Source organism: Oncorhynchus mykiss, chromosome 12, assembly GCF_057628025.1.
Source record: "Oncorhynchus mykiss isolate SJ-2025 chromosome 12, ASM5762802v1, whole genome shotgun sequence".
NCBI classification, from domain to species: Eukaryota; Metazoa; Chordata; class Actinopteri; order Salmoniformes; family Salmonidae; genus Oncorhynchus; species Oncorhynchus mykiss.
The window spans coordinates 80,325,938-80,347,191 of NC_143033.1; the positions used below are offsets into that span (position 1 = coordinate 80,325,938).

At 45.6% G+C, this 21,254-nt stretch overlaps 1 protein-coding gene across 1 annotated transcript in view; it reads left to right on the forward strand.

Annotated features, from left to right (window-relative positions):
- Window positions 1-947: 947 nt before the first annotated feature.
- The window catches only part of LOC110538300 (uncharacterized), a 30,798-nt gene continuing 10,491 nt past the window's right edge, over window positions 948-21,254 (forward strand). Inside the window, exon 1 of the mRNA XM_090193613.1 lies at window positions 948-1,422. The gene's annotated coding sequence lies outside the window, so the exon portion shown is untranslated. The remainder of the gene's footprint in view (window positions 1,423-21,254) is intronic.

Here is a 21,254-nt window from a genome sequence, read left to right on the forward strand (position 1 = left end):
CAATGTTCAGTCAGCCACGCAAATGCCTGACTGAACATAACCTTATGCAAATGTCTGCTAGAGTGGTCTCCATGCTTGCGCTCCCGCAGTGCTGGAGCTGTACTGTAGTCTATGCTTTGTGTTGGGCTGTTTCGGGTTTGTGTCATAAATATGGACGGAATGGATACAGTGAGTGTGCTGGCCATGCAAGCGACAGGGACTAGGTGAGATGCTTTGATGCTGATTAGAAAATAAAATCACGTGTTTTGTTTTACGCGCTTCAGTTATTTTTACAGGTTCTGATGGAGCTTCTTGTTCATGTAAGAGAGACTGCAGAAAAACCTTCAGGCATGGGGGAAATGATGCATGTTATTGTGAACACACCAGATGGGGTCCCGATGCAGAGTACACTGAGGTTTAGGGTGTTAATGAGATGGAAATGTAGATAGCACAGGGCTCATTTTAATGGATGACGCTGCAAGGTTACACAGTTTGGAGCAGGCTGGCATCCCACATGACAGGTAGAAAACCTGCATGCAGAAAATATCCCATTTGTCAAATTTGGCTGGGGACAGAAGCTCATTATAATGACAAGAAGTGCACCTCCTACAGAGCTGATTATTAATCACTGTCTCATGTGTACACTATCAAAGGAGCACTCCCATAATGACTCCACTCTGCCTTGGTGATAGACCATGCAGTCAGCCAAGCAGACACTATTAGTGGATTAAATGGTTTCCCTCCTGAATTATCAAGCAATAATCAATGGGTTTTCAATGGTGTAAATATAAAATAATGTATAGGTATGCTTATACATATTGAGGTGTTTTCCAGGCATGTGACAATGACGTTTACAATAGAGCACATAACATGGAAGGGTCCCTAACATGTCTACTGTGTGGCATATGGCCCATACGGTATCTGGTATCTGGCCATAGCCTGCACCTTGTTATCTTAACCGACCCCATGAAAACTGATGAGATAACCAAGAACAGCCGAACTCAAGTTAACGTTTCACTTTCTTTCTTTTTTAGCTACCTATCCTGGCAGCAAGACATATTCTAAAACTGTTTTTAGAAAGTAAAACGCTAAGACTATTGCGGTAGTTAACGGTCTCGAGCATTCTTCTGGAGCATGCTATTCTTCTTCCCTGGTACCTTCCCCGAACGAGAGGCGCGCCGAAGTGTTCATTGTGGACTGGGCTACTCTAGCCTCCTATTACGTCTCGCTGAACTTTGTGGTCACTCCCACAAACGAATTCGTGTTTTCTTACTAACTTCCCAGCAGTTTTCATACCCAACGTTACACATCGTATAAGTGGAAAATACAGTCAAATCTGATTGAAGAGTTCACAACTATATATATGGTCAAGGAGTCCTGTCCTTGACCATATATTTCTGTGCGCTTGTTTTGCATTCCGACTGGGAGTGAAAGTTACGCAAGGTAAGGCTATTTACCTATTTGTTCAAATGCTTTACACGTAATTTCAGTTGTATGTCAATTATTGTAGTTCATCATCTCTTTTAAAAGTCCACTCTGTGGGCCAACTTCGTATTATCATATCCCATGAAGTTGTACCAAGTTGGATCCCAGTTTGCAATATTATTCAACATTGAGGTTGTGCCACAGATCTTTAAAAAAAAACGTTTTTTGTTTTGCAACATTGCTTATTATAATGTTGTAACTGGGCTGGTTCAATATAATGACACATTTTTATGAATATCATGTGAAATTAATCAATTCAGCTTCATTGTATTCCTGTTCAAAGTGTAAAAACCAAGTACCTGGCCTCATTTCACAATAGACTGCCTGATGTTAAATAATAAATGGTCCTCTTTGGGCATTCCTGAACTGAAGAACTTTGTCATCTCACTCTATTGGCAAAGCTTAAGACACAAATCCCTGCCTTTGGTATAGGAGAGATGACTATGACTTGGTGCACGTTAATATAAGGTGTGCATTTAAAATAGCTGCTTTTGTGACCCACTCAATACTGATAAACAACCTGTCAGTCACAGACGACTGACACATCTCTAACAGTGAGCGCTTCATTAACTAACCTACTCAATGGCAACAAAGATCCCCTAAAATGGCTGCAATGCTTAAGGAGACAAATTGCTTTGGGATTCTCAGCCAGGGCACAATAATGAAATTGAGTCTAATTGGAATGAAGTGCTACTATATTCCAGCCACACCGCAGCCTCCCAACACCACCACTCCAGCTCTGGCCTCTATGCTGCACTACAGAGACAGTCCCTCATTACTCTTGTGACGTCTTCTGCAACAGAGCTTAAACACATATCAGCATCAGGCTGAGGGTCTTCATAGGAGATAACTAGTCTAGAATTGACACAGGCTCCACCTACCAAATATAGAGCTTAGTTGTCATGCAAAATATCAACCATTAACATAATGATAGTCATGTGAATAATGATATTCATGTGAATATGAATATCAAAGAAATGCCTTGTAGTTAATGAGTAAATGGGTAACGATCATAAAGAACATTAGCAGTGATTAGGGCACTAATATTCATATTGATTTCACATCATCAGAGTGGTAGTGTTGGTGCTAGGGTGGACGGCGTCTGAAGCCATCGCTCTGCTCTCTGTAAGAGAGGGAAATATATTCAGTGTGTAGAGTGTCTGCCAGTGTTATGAGCATCCAGATTGGGCCTGAGGCGGGTGAGACTCACTTAAAGACACCCACATGCTCCAGCAAAGTGCTTCATTAGGTAGAACACAGAGGGAGGAACACCGGGGGAGGGGGGAGGAGGGAGATGAAGGGATGGTTCTCGTGGCTCCATCTGGTCAGAATCTTGAACTACATTACGCTCCTGTGGTGTCAAGCCTTTACAGCCGGTTCGCAGCCTGACTTCTTGTCGATGTGTACAATCTCAAGCACTAAGGTCAAAACAGCAATCCAAAATTCCCGTTGAAGAGATTATGAGAAACCATAAGATAGTGCCAAAAGGTTGTGCCCCCTTAAACATTCAGAGTATTGGTTGTTTGGTTAGAACTAATCTTTCGTGGACAGACTACATAAACATAACCAAATTATGTGAGATTTTAGTTCTGGGTTAACCGAGATTAGGTTGGAACTAGGGCTTTGCACCTGTCCAGAGCCAACCATTTTCAGTGGTGGGGTGCGCTTGCGTTTGGAAAGGCAGGTGAATTTTGCTCTCTTGAATATTTGATGTTTCATATCACGTCAGGTAAGAGACTTACTTCAGAAGCTCTTGGTACATGGCTAACTTATTGTCAATCATCTCAAAGAGAAGCAGCGCTGTTTCCTGAAAATATGGCTGAGTGGTTCATGTTCTTCTGAGCCATTACAGTTAAATGTCAGAGCTTCAGTCACAGGGAGGAAAATGGATTCCAGAGAGAGGAACATTAACCATGCAGTTTGATACTGAATATCTGCTGCTCCGTAACCTCAGGCAGTTCTGGTCTTGATCAGATGTTCTGAGATATGGAGGAATTAGCTTACTGTGCAAAATACTTTTGTACTGTAGTTTTTATGATTGTTACTATAGATCGAATGGATGTGGAAATGTACAGTACTGTTCCTTAGATGAGGCAAAACTAAATTCCTACCCGTGGATTTGGAAATCGAGTGTCAACTCAATTAACACATTTGAGCGCTGCTCTCCGTGATATCTCCTTGGTGATATCAGCAGCACAGTCTCTCACACAATTAGATTGATGGAGAGCTTTGAGCTGTTTGCATTCAGCCATGCCTGCCCTTCTCCCCACAAAATCTCCATCCCGTCATTAGCTTAATGTAGCCCGTGGATACACAAGCTGACAGCTTGAGAAAACCCTGAGGATTCTGGGTTCAGGGAGGAGACAATGGGCTGTCACTCCAGAGTCGTGAATCAGACTTACGCCTTGATGGAAAGACACCATTAGACACAAAACCTCTACGGATTTGCCTGACGAAGCTGGGCCTAGAAATGTGATTACAGACAAAGGATTATGGCCGCTGCGGCTAACACCGCCTTGCTTTCCCTTCTCTATTATTTATGGGGTTGCTCTGTCCTGTTCCACAGCCCCCATTACTTTCACGTGACCCACTTTTGAGGGGATGGATTCCACTGCCAGGGAAAGGGCTGGTAGGGGACCATTAATCAACATTTATTGGAACATTTACCATCCAACTCTGACATGACGTCGGCCGTCCTATGTTGGGTGGTGTTCTGTTGAAAGGAACCTCCACCTAAATGGCACAGCTGAGTGTTATGGATTGGACAACGTGTTGTTACAATGACTATGTAACATCTAAGGACCTCGACTGCCACAAAATTCAAGATGAAATACTTGAATACATATTTATACTGTACACAAATTCATTCAGTAGTACGCCCAAGGGATATGAGGACAGATGTGTAGGATTTGGATTGACATTTGGAGGCTCATCAGACAGTGGCTGTTCATTCTGCCTCAATCTAATCTATTTTTAGTTTTTATTTAACCTTTATTTAACTAGGCAAGTAAGATAAGAACAAATTGTTATTTACAATGGCAGCCTAACAAGAGGCAAAAGGCCTCCTGCGGGGACGGGGGCTGGGATATCATTTTTTTTAGGACAACACACACATCATGACAAGAGAGACAACACTACATAAAGAGAGACCTAAGACAACAACAGCATAGTAGCACATCATGGTAGCAACACAACAACAACAAGGTAGCAACATGGCAGCAGCACAACAAGATAGCAGCACAAACATGGTACAAACATTGTTAGGCACAGACAACAGCACAAAGGGCAAAAAGGTAGAGACAACAATACATCACACGAAGCATCCACAAGTGTCAGTAACAGTGTCCATGATCGAGTCTTTGAGTGTAGAGTGGGAGATAACATGGATCTAATTACCCTTCAATATGACCATAGTTGGGCCCCTTTCCCTCTAGTGCTGCCTCATAAATAACTTACCTATTCCAACAATGCGGTGTTAAAATATAAGCCTGGCAAGTGAGGCAAAGTGCTTGATGAATGCACTTTCCAGTTATGGAGCCATGAACTCATTAGACTTGCACTGTACATTGACAAGGCCATTTTTTTTGTTAAAGTGCTTAAATTGTAACCTCTACCAAGAGACATTGAGCTATTTCAGGAAGCTGCATTAGAATGCTCTGGAAACATCTAAAATTGGTTTGAAATGCTTTTTCTCCATTGCCGTTTTTATGCTGAATTTGAATCAGTGAAAATACTTGTCAAGGGAGGTGTAGAAGAAAAATATATGAATTGTGCATTGAATACCCTTTTCCAAAGAGTAAATTGAGTGTAATGTACTTGTGACAGGCTGAACACACTATTTTCCAAAGGTTTTACACATTTGAATGGACAATCTGTTTTTCATAATACTAGCTGTGTCAAGGAACTGTGGTTGACATCCTCACATGACAAAGCCATGCATACCATAACACTGAGGTTAACAACATGACCTCATCTCTAATCTGACTTGAAAAGACATCACCATTAATATATTCCGCATATTCCGCCCAAATGATGTAATCGTCCCTCTCTAACGATGTAATGGTGTTAAGGCAGAGGAGAGAGAGGCTGCAGGGTTGATGGCTAAAAACAACGTAGCTAAGGAACAACAACAGTTTATCGCTTCGGTTTGTTTTTCCAACTGGATCAGGGTGCTGTGGAGGAGCACACGGTGTGATGAACTGGACGCCATGATTTATCAGATGTGCGTGAGTCTTAGCCTACACAGAATAAACAAGGATTAAGTGGAATATAATGTGCATAGATAGAATGAGATATGATTTACTGACTGTTGGGGAGGACAGAATGAGGACATACTAGTGGTGCATAATGTATTTGTATATGTGGACTTGGGAGGAGGTCTTGGATGGGAAGGTATCCTGGACTTGGGAGGAGATCTTGGATGGGAAAGGATCTTGGACTTGGAAGGAAATCATGGCAAGACAGGATAGCCTTCCTTGGCGGCAGACGCAAAGAGAGAAGGGAGGACAGCGACAACGCCGGGGTTCGCGGCCACAAAGAAAGCCCCAAAAAACAGCCCCATTTTTTGGGGGGGGGCACAAGAGGTGGTCGGCGGAGCCGAGGAGTGAACCAGAGCCAGTCTTTGAGAAGAGGGATAAACTGGAGGTGAGTGAAAGGAGAGAGTCAGAGCGTCAGAGAGTGGATGGAGATATTGGAGGAGAGAGAACGGAGAGAGTTGTTGAGTTGGTGGAAGATGCACGACATTTGCGCTAAGGAGCGTGTTGTCAGTTTAATGCCATCTGAGTCAGCTCTCCGTACTTGTCCTAAGGAGTGTGCTATCAGTCTGGTCAAATCTGTGCCAGCTCCACGCACCAGGTCTCCAGTACGCCCTCCCAGCCCTGTACGTCCTGTGCCAGCTCTCCAAACTCGCCTTGAGGAGCGTGTCATTTGTCCGGTACCATTGGTGCCGGCTTTACGCACCAGGTCTCCAGTACGCCTTCCCAGCCCTGTACGTCCTGTGCCAGCTCTCCAAACTCGCCTTGAGGAGCGTGTCATTTGTCCGGTACCATTTGTGCCGGCTTTACGCACCAGGTCTCCAGTGCGCCTCCACGGCCCAGTACGTCCTGTGCCAGCTCTCCAAACTCGCCTTGAGGAGCGTGTCATTTGTCCGGTACCATTTGTGCCGGCTTTACGCACCAGGTCTCCAGTGCGCCTCCACGGCCCAGTACGTCCTGTGCCAGCTCCTCGCACTCACCGTGCGAAGTGTGTCATCGTTCCGGTACAATTGATGCCGGCTATACGCACCAGGTCTCCAGTGCGCCTTCACCGCCCAGTACGTCCTGTGCCAGCTCCTCGCACTTGCTGTGTTAAATGTGTCATCTAACCGGTACAATTGATGCCGGCTCCACGCATCAGGCATCCAGTGCGCCTCTCCAGTCTGGTACGTCCTGTGCCAGCTCCACGCACTCGCCCTGAAGTGTGGGTCACCAGTCCGGTGCCACCTGTACCGGCTCCACGCACTAGGCCTCCAGTGCGTATTCACAGTCCAGAGCTTCCGGCGATGGTTCACAGTCCAGAGCTTCCGGTGACGGTTTCCAGTCCAGTGCTTCCGGCGACGGTCCACAATCCGGAACCTCCTACCACGGTCCACAGTCCGGAACCTCCTACGACGGTCGACGGTCCGGAACCTCCAGCAACGGTCGGCGGTTCGGAGCTTCTAGACACGTCGTCCAGTTCCGCTCCATGGCAGGAGCATTCCTCTGCGCCGGTGCCCAGGCCCGGTGTTCAGTCCTGTTCCATGGTCAGAGCCTTATTCTGCGCTGGTGCCCAGTCCAGGTACGGCGTCCAGTCCAGCTTCATGGCCGGAGCCCTCCTCTGCGCCGGTGTCCAGTCCAAACACGGCGTCCAGTCCTGCTCCATGGCCTGGAGTCTTCTTCTGCGCTGGAGCTCAGTCCAGATACGGCGTCCAGTCCCGCTCCATGGCAGGAGCCTTCCTCTGCACCGATGTCCAGGCCAGGGCTGGTATCCAGTCCTGCTCCATGGCAGGAGCCTTCCTTGACACCGAGGACCAGTCCAGGCACAGTGTTCAGCCCGGGTCCATGGCTGGATCCGCGGGATGAGCGGGTTCTTCGGCCCGCACCAGAGCCACCACCAAAGCTAGTGGATCCGCAAGCTGAGCGGGTTCTTCATCCCACACCAGAGCCGCCACCGACATCGACACTAATCACCCCCCCTCCCCCACCCTCCCCATTTGGTTTCAGGTTTAGCGGCCGGAGTCCGCACCTTTGGGGGGGGTTACTGTCACGCCCTGCCCATAGAGAGCCATTGTTTCTCTATGGTGTAGTAGGTCATGGCGTGCCTAGGGGGTGATCTAGTATATCTATGTCTATGTTGTGTTCTAGTTTCTTTTTCTATGTTGGTGTTTTGTATAATTCCCAATTAGAGGCAGCTGGTAATTGTTGTCTCTAATTGGGGATCATATTTAAGTAGTTATTTCTCCCACCTGTGTTTGTGGGATCTTGTTTATGTGTAGTTGCCTGTGAGCACTCCATTGTCTTCACGTTTCGTTCATTCTTTATTGTTTTTGTGCGTTTCATTTAATAAACATGCATTTGTGTCACGCCCTGGCCATAGAGAGGCTTTCATTCTCTATTTTGTTTAGGCCAGGGTGTGACTAGTGTGGGCATTCTAGTTTCTTTATTTCTATGTTTTCTATTTCTTTGTGTTTGGCTGGGTGTGGTTCTCAATCAGGGACAGCTGTCTATCATTGTCTCTGATTGAGAATCATACTTGGGTAGCCCTTTTTTCCAGCTGGCTTTGTGGGAAGTTGACTTTTTTTTAGGGCACATAGCCTTTAGCTTCATGGTTTGTTTTGTAGTGTTTATTGTTTTGTGCGGCGTCTTTTCAAATAAAAATAATATGTACGCTCACCACGCTGCACCTTGGTCCTCCTCCTTCAACAGCCGTGACAATTCGGCTATTTCAGCCACACCCGTTGCTGACAGGTGTATAAAATTGAGCACATAGCCATGCAGTTTCCATAGACAAACATTGGCAGTAGCAGAGAGCTCAGTGACTTTCATTGTGGCACTGTCATAGGATGCCACTTTTCCAACATGTCAGTTCGTCAAATTTCTGCCCTGCTAGAGTTGCCCTGGTCAACTGTAAGTGCTGTTATTGCGAATTGGAAAAGTCTAGGAGCAACAACGGCTCAGCCACGAAGTGGTAGGCCACACAAGCTCACAGAATGGGACTGCTGAAGCGTGTAGCACGTAAAAATAATCTCTCTTATGTTGCAACACTCATTACCGAGTTCCAAACTGCCTCTTGAAGCAACGTCAGCACAATAACTGTTCGCCGAGAGCTCAATGAAATGGGTTTCCATGGCCGAGCAGCCACACACAAGCCTAAGATCACCATGTGCAATGCCAAGCATCGGCTGGAGTGGTGTAAAGCTCACCACCGTTGGACTCTGGAGCAGTGGAAACGCGTCCTCTGGAGTGATGAATCCCGCTTCACCATCTGGTTGTCCGAGGGACGAATCTGGGTTTGTTGGATGCCAGGAGAACGCTACCTGCCCGAATGCTTAGTGCCAACTGTAAAGTTTGGTGGAGGATGAATAATGGTCTGGGGGTGTTTTTCATGGTTCGGGCTAGGCCCCTTAGTTCCAGTGAAGGGAAATCTTAACTCTACAGCATACAATGATATTCTAGATGATTTTATGCTTCCAACTTTGTGGCAACAGTTTGGGGAAGGCCTTTTCCTGTTTCAGCATGACAATGCCCCCATGTACAAAAGCAGGTCCATACTGAAATGGTTTGTCGAGATCGGTGTGGAAGAACTTGCCTGGCCTGCACAGAACCCTGACCTCAACTCCATCGAACACCTTTGAGATTAATTGGAATGCAGACTGTAAGCCACGCCTAATCGCCCAACATCAGTGTACTAATGCTCTTGTGGCTGAATGGAAGCAAGTCCCAGCAGAAATGTTCCAACATCTAGTGGAAAGCCTTCCCAGAAGAGTGGAGGCTGTTATAGCAGCAAAGTGGGGACTAACTCCATATTAATGCCCATAATTGTGGAATAAGATGTTCGACGAGCAGCCTGTTTCTATGAAGGTGGAAATCATACAGAGGGAATGACAGCAAGACATCATGTGACTTTACTAGGCTAGGAGATTACAGGAGATTACATTGTGTACCCTTTGCTCTCTGCAGCCTTCTTACTGTGTCTGTGTGTACAGTAAATGTGTTCTCACTGCCTGGAATGTGTGAAGACGAGACGTGAGCAGGCTTTTCAATGACCTTCATCGTGAAAGGGTCAGAGATCAGTGCTGCTGTCAGCTGAATGAAAGAGCCAGTCAGAACTGTGAACCATTAACTAGTGTTCAAGTACATAGGGGATCTGAGTGTCTATGGGACTGAATATCAGCTTGTCTGCAAAAAAGCAAATATTTAGGAGTGTGTGTGTGGAGGGGAAATATCTTTGGAAAGGGCGGTGGTGCAGCAGTCCAAGGCATTGCAGTGCTAGAGGCGTCACTACAGACCCGGGTTCGATCCTGGCTGTATCACAACCGGCCATGATCGGGAGTCCCATAAGGCGGTGCAGAATTGGCCCAGCATCGTCCGTGTTCGGGGATGGTTTGGCCGGGGAGCTTTACATGGCTCATTGCTCTCTAGCGACTTCATGTGGCGGGCCGAGCACCTGCAGGCTGACCTCGGTCATCAGTTGAATGGTGTTTTCTCCGACACATTGGTGCGGCTGGCTTCCGGGTCCAGCGGGCGGGTGTTAAGAAGTGTGGTTTGGCGGGTCATGTTTCTGAGGACGCATTACCCGACTATTGCCTCCCGAACCTGTTGGGCTGTTGCAGCAATGAGTCTGTTTTTATGACGTTCGTTAAAATCAATGGAATAGTCATAAACTGTCTTATTTAATTCTTACAACATTAAGGGAATGTCCTGTGCAACCTCACTTAAATTGTATGAATTTCATCACAACCATGCATATTTTGTGTTTTGGGAACCTATCTCTTGTAATGCACCCACACTGTTCCCAAAACCTAATTATATTTTCTGGGAACCTTTAAAGAACTCAGAAAGGCTGTTCTGTCAACATTCTTGCAACATCAAAGGAATGTTTTGTGCACCCGGATATAAACATTATCTGAATGTCAGCACAACTGGACAGTTTTTGTGTTTTAGGAACCTATCTCTTATCATATCCCCACAATGTTCCCACAACCTAAAGAAATGTTTTATGAACTTTTAAAGAAGCAAAATAATTGTTCTGGGAATGTTATTGCAATATCAGGCAAATGTTGTCTATGTTTTGCAACCTAAAAGAAACATTTACATAATCATCACAAGTGGACAGCTTTTGTGTTTTGGGAACTCTTATAATGTCCACACAACATCATGCAACATTCTGGGAACAGATTAAATGTGTACTAGGAACATCAGGCAAATGTTTTATACAAACATTCTATAATTATCACAAAAAGACAGCTTTTGTGTTAAGAGAACATTTGCCACAACCTAACAAATGTACTGGGAACCTTTACAGAACCAATTTTGGTTTGCTCCACACAAACCTAAACCTGGCCTCCTGCAGGGCACACCTCAAACTTCCTCAACAAGTACACTTTGGCCTTACATTCTTCTCTTTTTTTGACATTTTAGCCATTTAGCAGATGCTCTTATACAGAGCGACTTACATTTTCTTGCTGGTGCCCCGTGGGAATCAAACCCACAACCCTGGCATTGCAAGCGCCATGCTCTACCAACTGAGCCACATAGGACCCCAGCCTCAGCTCAAAAGTGTGACCTAGCTGCCATTGCAGTGTGACCTAGCTGTCATTTTAAGCAGCAGTAAATGAAAGGTCAGTAGTTATATTGCTCATTACTTAGAGTGTTTATTACTGTATGAGGATTAGGCCTTTCAAATTTGATGTTGCCAGCCAGACAATAATTGCTGTAATGCCGTAATGTTGATTGGTCATTGTGGGTAGTTTCATTCTGATCATGGACTAGAACGGCTGAATCACCGAAGGTAAGGTAAGGTTCACCAGCTTTAACTCATTGTCTTATGACTTTTCTCTCCATAGTGATGACAACTCTGCTGTTAATGGAACTGTATAACATGATGATAATGGTCAACAGTGTAAAGGATGAGGTGTTGTGTGTGTTGGGTAGAGGTAGAGAGAAGTCTATGTGAGCAGAGCAGGTTCAGAGCAGGTTCATCTCAAAGTTAACCAGGCATGCTTATAGACCACATTCCCCAGGCCAGAGCCATAGTTATTAAGTGCTAGGCATCCCAGAAAAGCACAATTCCACCTCCCTGAATGCATATGTTGTAGACCGCCAAACTTGCAGGGCACAGGTTAACCAATTCTTTTAAAAGCCCAGCTTTTTAACTATTTATGAGATGAGAACTTTTCCTGAGTTAACACTGTGTATTCTCGGCCCTCATTGTGCAGAATATTCCATTCACACAATGTCTTTCTTTCTTTCTGCCTGCTTGTTTATGCAGCCAAGTGTGCATGAACTACTAATTTTGAAAATTACTCTCTCCAGAAATAAGTCTCTCACTGTTGCCGCCTGCTACCGACCTCCCTCAGCTCCCAGCTGTGCCCTGGACACCATTTGTGAATTGATCGCCCCCCATCTAGCTTCAGAGTTTGTTCTGTTAGGTGACCTAAACTGGGATATGCTTAACACCCCGACAGTTCTACAATCTAAGCTAGATACCCTCAATCTCACACAAATCATCAAGGAACCCACCAGGTACAACCCTAACTCTGTAAACAAGGGCACCCTCATAGACGTCATCCTGACCAACTGGCCCTCCAAATACACCTCCGCTGTCTTCAACCAGGATCTCAGCGATCACTGCCTCATTGCCTGTATCCGCTACGGAGCCGCAGTCAAACGACCACCCCTCATCACTGTCAAACGCTCCCTAAAACACTTCTGTGAGCAGGCCTTTCTAATCGACCTGGCCCGGGTATCCTGGAAGGACATTGACCTCATCCCGTCAGTTGAGGATGCCTGGTCATTCTTTAAAAGTAACTTCCTCACCATTTTAGATAAGCATGCTCCGTTCAAAAAATGCAGAACTAAGAACAGATACAGCCCTTGGTTCACCCCAGACCTGACTGCCCTCGACCAGCACAAAAACATCCTGTGGCGGACTGCAATAGCATCGAATAGTCCCCGTGATATGCAACTGTTCAGGGAAGTCCGGAACCAATAGACGCAGTCAGTCAGGAAAGCTAAGGCCAGCTTCTTCAGGCAGAAGTTTGCATCCTGTAGCTCCAACTCCAAAAAGTTATGGGACACTGTGAAGTCAATGGAGAACAAGAGCACCTCCTCCCAGCTGCCCACTGCACTGAGGCTAGGTAACACGGTCACCACCGATAAATCCATGATTATCGAAAACTTCAATAAGCATTTCTCAACGGCTGGCCATGCCTTCCGCCTGGCTACTTCAACCTCGGCCAACAGCCCCGCCCCCCCCGCTGCTCCTCGCCCAAGCCTCTCCAGGTTCTCCTTTACCCAAATCATCCCCCTCTTCAAAGGGGGAGACACCCTGGACCCAAACTGCTACAGACCTATATCCATCCTGCCCTGCCTATCTAAGGACTTCGAAAGCCAAGTCAACAAACAGGTCACTGACCATCTCGAATCCCACTGTACCTTCTCCGCTGTGCAATCTGGTTTCCGAGCCGGTCACGGGTGCACCTCAGCCACACTCAAGGTACTAAACGATATCATAACCGCCATCGATAAAAGACAGTACTGTGCAGCCGTCTTCATCGACCTTGCCAAGGCTTTCGACTCTGTCAATCACCATATTCTTATCGGCAGACTCAGTAGCCTCGGTTTTTCGGATGACTGCCTTGCCTGGTTCACCAATTACTTTGCAGACAGAGTTCAGTGTGTCAAATCGGAGGGCATGCTGTCCGGTCCTCTGGCAGTCTCTATGGGGGTGCCACAGGGTTCAATTCTCGGGCCGACTCTTTTCTCTGTATACATCAATGATGTTGCTCTTGCTGCGGGCGATTCCCTGATCCACCTCTACGCAGACGACACCATTCTATATACTTTCGGCCCATCATTGGACACTGTGCTATCTAACCTCCAAACAAGCTTCAATGCCATACAACACTCCTTCTGTGGCCTCCGACTGCTCTTAAACGCTAGTAAAACCAAATGCATGCTTTTCAACCGATCGCTGCCTGCACCCGCATGCCCGCCTAGCATCACCACCCTGGATGGTTCCGACCTAGAATATGTGGACATCTATAAGTACCAAGGTGTCTGGCTAGACTGCAAACTCTCCTTCCAGACTCATATCAAACATCTCCAATCGAAAATCAAATCAAGAGTCGGCTTTCTATTCCGCAACAAAGCCTCCTTCACTCACGCCGCCAAGCTTACCCTAGTAAAACTGACTATCCTACCGATCCTCGACTTTGGCGATGTCATCTACAAAATGGCTTCCAACACTCTACTCAGCAAACTGGATGCAGTCTATCACAGTGCCATCCGTTTTGTCACTAAAGCACCTTATACCACCCACCACTGCGACTTGTATGCTCTAGTCGGCTGGCCCTCGCTACATATTCGTCGCCAGACCCACTGGCTCCAGGTCATCTACAAGTCCATGCTAGGTAAAGCTCCGCCTTATCTCAGCTCACTGGTCACGATGGCAACACCCATCCGTAGCACGCGCTCCAGCAGGTGTATCTCACTGATCATCCCTAAAGCCAACACCTCATTTGGCCGCCTTTCGTTCCAGTACTCTGCTGCCTGTGACTGGAACGAATTGCAAAAATCGCTGAAGTTGGAGACTTTTATCTCCCTCACCAACTTCAAACATCAGCTATCTGAGCAGCTAACCGATCGCTGCAGCTGTACATAGTCTATTGGTAAATAGCCCACCCATTTTCACCTACCTCATCCACATACTGTTTTTATTTATTTACTTTTCTGCTCTTTTGCACACCAATATCAATATCAATACCTGTTCATGACCATCTGATCATCTATCACTCCAGTGTTAATCTGCAAAATTGTAATTATTCGCCTACCTCATTCCTTTTGCACACATTGTATATAGACTCCCCCTTTGTTTTCTACTGTGTTATTGACTTGTTAATTGTTTACTCCATGTGTAACTCTGTGTTGTCTGCTCATACTGCTATGCTTTATCTTGGCCAGGTCGCAATTGTAAATGAGAACTTGTTCTCAACTAGCCTACCTGGTTAAATAAAGGTGAAATTAAAAAAAAAAATTAAAAAAAATGTGTCCATGTGTATCCATGTGTATCGACAGTATATCAGTGGAGGATGGGGGTGGGGTGCAAGCATTGGCTGCATCTGATCATTTTGTACACTGGTCTGTTCCCATTAACTATAGCTAGGCTCAGTCACCTCCTCATGGTATTGCTTTGATTTGGCACAGTAGGTACCGCAGGGAAGAGGATGCAGCCTGACATACTGTACATACACAGCAGTTGGGACAGCGTTTCCTAAACTAGGGGTCGCCTGGTCTGAAAATGGGGTCGGGAGAGTAAATTGGTTCATAGAACTGGGGTTATGCCAGTACCCTGAAACATGTATGTGTCTTCTGAAACATGTACTGTATGTGTCTTCTGAAACATGTACTGTATGTGTCTTCTGAAACATGTACTGTATGTGTCTTCTGAAACATGTACTGTATGTGTCTTGTGTTTCCTTCTACCTTGCCCACAAGCCACGCAGGACTCATTAAAACAGAGTAGACAAGACAAGGCCCTGATCTATTGAACTTCCCAATACCTTTCTGATGCATTTCATTTACTTCAAACCATACTCCCTTCAGATTGAAATACTGGCAAAAGTACCGGCAGACTGATTTGTAATAAACTGTCATAGCCCCAATAATAAAAAGTATACAATGGCTGTTGATTGCATTACTTTTTTTACATGGTGGGGTCACAAAACATTTGTATATCAAAATGGGGTCACGGGCCAAAAAGTTTTGGGAACACCTGAGTTTGGATCACGTATTAACTGAATACTTGAACAGTTTATGCTCAACACAACCACACTGTCACGTCTCATGTTCCCACCCTATTTTATCTAATGACAATATGACAGGCATTTATACTGAACAAAAGTATTAACACAACATGCAACAATTTCAAGATTTTATCGACTTACAGTTCATATAAGGAAATCAGTAAATTTAAATAAATAAATTAGGCCCTAATCTATGAATTTCACATGCCTGGGAATATAGATACGCACATGTTAGTCACAAATACCTTTTAAAAAAGTGGGTTGTGGATCAGAAAAATCAGTATCATTTGCCTCATGCAGCGTGACACTTTGCATCTCCTTTGCATACAGTTGATCAGGCTGTTGATTGTGTCCTGTGGAATGTTATCCCACAACTCTTAAATAGCTGTTTGAAGTTACTAGATATTGACAGGAACTGGAACACGTTGTTGTACACGTTGATCCAGAGCATCCCAAACATGCTCAATGGGTGACATGTCTGGTTTGCAGGCCATGAAAGAACTGGGAAATGTTCAGCTTCCAGGAATTGTGTACAGATCCTTGTGACATGGGGCTGTGCATTATCATGGTGAAACATGCGTTAATGCGGATGAATGGCACGACAATGGGCCCCAGGATCTTGTCATGGTATCTCTGTTCATTCAAATTGCCATCGATAAAATGCAATTGTGTTTGTTGTCAGTTGCTTATGCCTGCCCATACCATAACCTCACCGCCACAATGGGGCACTCAGTTCACAAACTGCTCGCCCACACAACACCATACACACGGTCTGCAGTTGTGAGGCCAGTTGGACATACTGCCAAATTCTCTGAAATGGCTTTGGAGTCGGCTTATGGTAGAGAAATTAACATTCAATTATCAGCATACCATTTGCACGCTCCCTCAAAACTTCTACACTGGTGAACCATCTGTGGAAGGTTCACCTGTGTAATGATCATGCTGTTCAATCAGCCTTTTGATATGCCACACCTGTCAGGTGGATGGATTATCTTGGCAAGGGATATAAACAAATTTGTGCACCACATTTGAGAGAAATAAGGTTTTTGTGCATATGGAGAATATTTTATTTCAACTCATGAAACATGGGACCAACACTTTACAAGTTGTGTTTATATTTTTGTTCAGTATAAACGGCACACATTTAAACGGCACACAGTTCAGTACTCTTTCTAGGAAAACCGTTACGAAGTGAGAGAGCATTTCCATCCAAGTGTGTTTGCCAGGGAAAGTTGGTGAAGTGTGTGTGTTAGTGAGTGTGGGTGTGGGTGTGTCTTTGTGCGCATGCACCTTTGAACGTAGGTGTGTGTGCATGTGCACGTGATAGGCGGAGCTCCTGTGTGAGCTCTTGTGAAGTTAAATGGAGTGTATTGCTACATCTTACTTCCTGTTGGGAAACAGCATACTGTTTCTCCTTATTCTAATTAGAGACGTTGACAGAGAGGCTCAGACAAACAAACAGAGCACACATGAGCCATCTGTGCCCCCAAGCACAGCTCTGATGGTGATTGAACCCAATGATGAAGTAACCCACAATGACAATGCAAACGCTTGGTAGGCAACAGACACATGCCCTGCAATCTGGGCCTCAACATGGCAGGAGCTTCCTTGTGTGTGTGTGTGTGTGTGTGTGTGTGTGTGTGTGTGTGTGTGTGTGTGTGTGTGTGTGTGTGTGTGTGTGTGTGTGTGTGTGTGGCCCAGGTGGAAGTTCCTGATAGAGAGACCATTAATGTGAGTCCGTCTCCCCTGCTAAGCTGTGTGCTTTCAGTTGAGTAAAGCCTACCAGTCCTGGAAGTCCTGGCTCCTAGCAGCCCATCCTGTGCCAGGCTGAGGAGGGTTGGGGCTCTCCTGTCCTGACTCAGCCTAGTACAATACCACAGTCTACTGTATGTCTGGACAACAGTGATTCCGATGGAACGTGCTGTATTCTCTAGTTGACTTCATTGTACTGGAATGTTAGCTGCACCTCTGTTCCTGGAAATGGTGGTGTTGGTTACAGAGTTCAGGACATCCCATAGTTACTGGTGTATGAATATTGTTGCTGGGTGAACACTTCTGCTAAAGCCCAATTATCTCCCTGATCCCTGCCTTACATCCCATTTAGAGATGTTTTGGATGTGAATAAAACTACAGCTGTGACCTTGCAGGAGATATGTGTGGCTTCCTGATAACCTCCAGAATCTCACTGAGAGTTTATATTGTTCTCACATCTCCAGAGTTCCCACCGTCAAATCAGTCACAGAGCTGTGAGCTTCCTCCTCCAGACCTGGTTTTGCTTTTGAGGAAGAATGTTCTGTGAGTTATACTTCTGTGGCATTCAAATCAAATATTTCTGATTCCACTCATATTCTGTCACTTTTACGGCTCCCTATACTTTCAGCACTCAATCTACCAAACACACGTATGTACACAGATTCACACAAACAAACAAATGCATGCAGACATGCACACCCACAACGACTTAAAGCACTTGCACTTTATTAAAAACCAAAAGTATATACAATTGAATCCATGCCTTCAGCAACAGGAAGTAGAGGACTTGGAAAACAACACAGAGAGTAACTTTAAAAACCTTGTCGATTCCGGAGAACAGATAGAATTCCTTCCTAGTGCTGAATTATACATTAGGGAGCGGAGCAGCGTAACTTTTGTACATGACTGGTTTCTGGGACAGAGAATCGCTTTCTCTCTGGACTGGCTGACTCTCACCCCCATGTAGAATATGGCTAAGTGGCAGGGTCTGAGTTTCTCACTCGGTGGACTGGATGTGCCATGAAGACCTTCTTTCTTGTTTTTACACAAACGATTGCGATTCCGATGCATTTAGGGCCAGGAGTTATTTCCATATCATGGGACCTGGCCTAGTTATAGTCACAACGAAGGCCAAGTCTTTTCTGGTCAGATCACACAGCCAGGAAAAACTCCTGGCACTCAACTTAATGTATACCAGAAATGCTGGAGAACATTTTACCTCCATCCCTGGGGATGGTGCCTTTTCCCCTACGTTTCCACCCACCATTCCAATATTATGGGCAGTGCTCCTCTTGAGTATTGTTCATACAGCATAGTGATTACAGTAATACTGAATGTGTAAAGCCTTTATTTCTTGTACACAACTAATTCCGTGTGTATCAACAATGCATACTGTACTCTATGAGGCTACAGAATATGCCCCCTGCTGTGCTACTGGTGTAAATATCTCCCAGTGCCCCCCCCCCCCCCCCCCCCCCCCCCCCAGTCTTACAGTCACATTCAGTGAAGTGAGCCGTGCCTTAAACAGAAAAGACAGAAGAGATTTTCAACCCCCTTGGAGAAGATAAGGCGCTGACTGTCGGACGTCTTGTAGTTGTTTGTGGCTGAGAAACACAGGTCAGATCTATCTCTCTCCCACACACCCACACACCCACCCATTTACACCCCCACCTTCGTGTACATACTATCTGTGTCCCCCTGTGAAACACTCAATGTGATACACACACAACACACTCACTCCATCCCTGGATCTCACCCAGAGCTGGAGAGAAATCAGTTCAGCCTGAGTGGGCACTCCATGTTCCGTGAGAGCACTTCTCTCTCTACTAACGGATGGGAGAGAGAGAGAGAGAGAGAGAGAGAGAGAGAGAGAGAGAGAGAGAGAGATGGCTCAGTGACAGGGTGGGGACAGGTAAGGGACACCCAAACACCAGCCTCAGTGTCTGTGCTTACATTCCATTTTGGTCCCGCTCTAAGACTCCACTCAGTGGAAAAGGGTTGCAGGGACTCTGGCTTAAGAGCTCGATTTGTAGCTGTCGGAAGTACATTGTGTTTTCCCCTCAGTCCAGGTCACAGAGGACCCAGATGTCTCTCTTTCCTCTATCTCTCTCTTTCAGGTCAGGGTCTCTCAAGAGGCTGAGTTACAGTACAGTGTACAGGGACATTTGATGCATGGAAAGTTTCTGTCCCTTTGGCCCTAGTATTTCTCCTCGGAAGTTGCCAAAGCAACACACGCCCCCCCCCCCCCCCCCCAGACTGTACAAACAAAGTGGTATACTCTCTCCAGGGTAGCAGCAGCAGCCAGTCAAACACAGACAGACACAGAGGGACTGGGGTGTCCAAGTGAGTGGGGGGGCTCTGGGCTGGCTGGCGGTTGGCAATGTGTAAGGCGTCCATCATCTGGACAAGGAGAGTCCCCCGGGTTGGCAGCGCTCTAATGAACCTCTGCCTGTGGCACTCCATCACCGTGACAATGCCCACTAATGACCCCCGTGTTGGGTGTGAGACATCACAGCCCCTCCCTCTCCATCACAGCCCTGCCGTCAATACAACACCCCCTCTACCTCTAGAGCCGTCCGTCACCCTCACTACAATGCCCGCCTGGGACTAACAGCCCTCAGACACCATACAACCATCCTAAATCTCAAACCACTTATGCTATATAGTATCAATCTGAGTTGGAGAGAACGGTACTTAAAATATAGTCACCCGTGCCTCGAGTACCTTTCTCCATAGTAGGCTAGTTATACCAATCATGTATATCATTAATTTACAGATATAAGGTAAATATCTGAGGTTGAAATATAACCTGTATAGTTATAATACTGTATAATTATAATATCTTCTGCTCTCATGAAATGGCTGTCATTGGCTGTGAAACATTATAGATCTCTTATTGCTTAACACATCTGCAACTTCAATCAAGCAGCCATCTCCCAGAGTGAGCTCTGATTTGAGGTGTGTGTGTGTGTGTGTGTGTGTGTGTGTGTGTGTGTGTGTGTGTGTGTGTGTGTGTAGCCCTTCTGACAGTTGTTGGAGTTTGACTCAATCGGCATCTTCCAGCTCTTCTTATGTCAGCACTTCTAAGTGTGTTTAAATAGATGACAGGATGAGATACTGTAGTGCAGTATGTAGTGTTACACTCTGTAGTAATTCTTCCAGTGTAGTACACTCTATAGTGTAGTACAATATGTTGTACACTGTGTTTTGTAGTACACTCTGTAGTACACTCTGTACTGTAGTACAGGCTGTACTGTAGTACACTGTAGTACACTCTGTAGTGTAGTACATTCTAATATGCTGTAGTGTAGTACACTCTGTAGTACGTACTCTATTACACTATTAATTATTCCAGTGTAGTACACTCTGTAGTGTAGTACACTCTATAGTGTAGTACAATATGTTGTACACTGTGTTTTGTAGTACACTGTAGTACACTCTGTAGTGTAGTACACTCTAGTGTTGTACACTCCGTACAGTAGTACACTGTACTGGAGTACACTGCACTGGAGTACACTATGTACAGTAGTACACTCTGTACTGTAGTACACTCTGTGGTACACTCTGTAGTACATTCTGTTGTGTAGTACACTGTGTCGTACACTCTACTGTAGTACACTCTAGTATACTCTGTACTGTGCTACACTCTGTTGTACACGCTGTACTGTAGTACACTGTGTATTACACTCTGTAGTACACTCTGGACTAGTGGCATTGTCATGTCAGTGATCAAAGCTGCGACAGGTTGGTTTATAGCATTTTATTTACAGTTAATGAAAACATAGGAATGGAGTGAACCTAATATATCTTCTGAGAGCAGCTCTCCCCTCCCACTCTTACTGTAAGCTAAACTGATCCATAGTCCTCTCCACAGCCTCTGTTTTATTCCCTCTCCTCATACACACAGGGATAAAGTGTGAGGTTGCTGCTCCAGGAATCAATCATTCCTTTAATTTCAGTCAGACTTATTACTGTTGGGAGCTCAGCAACTCAGCAT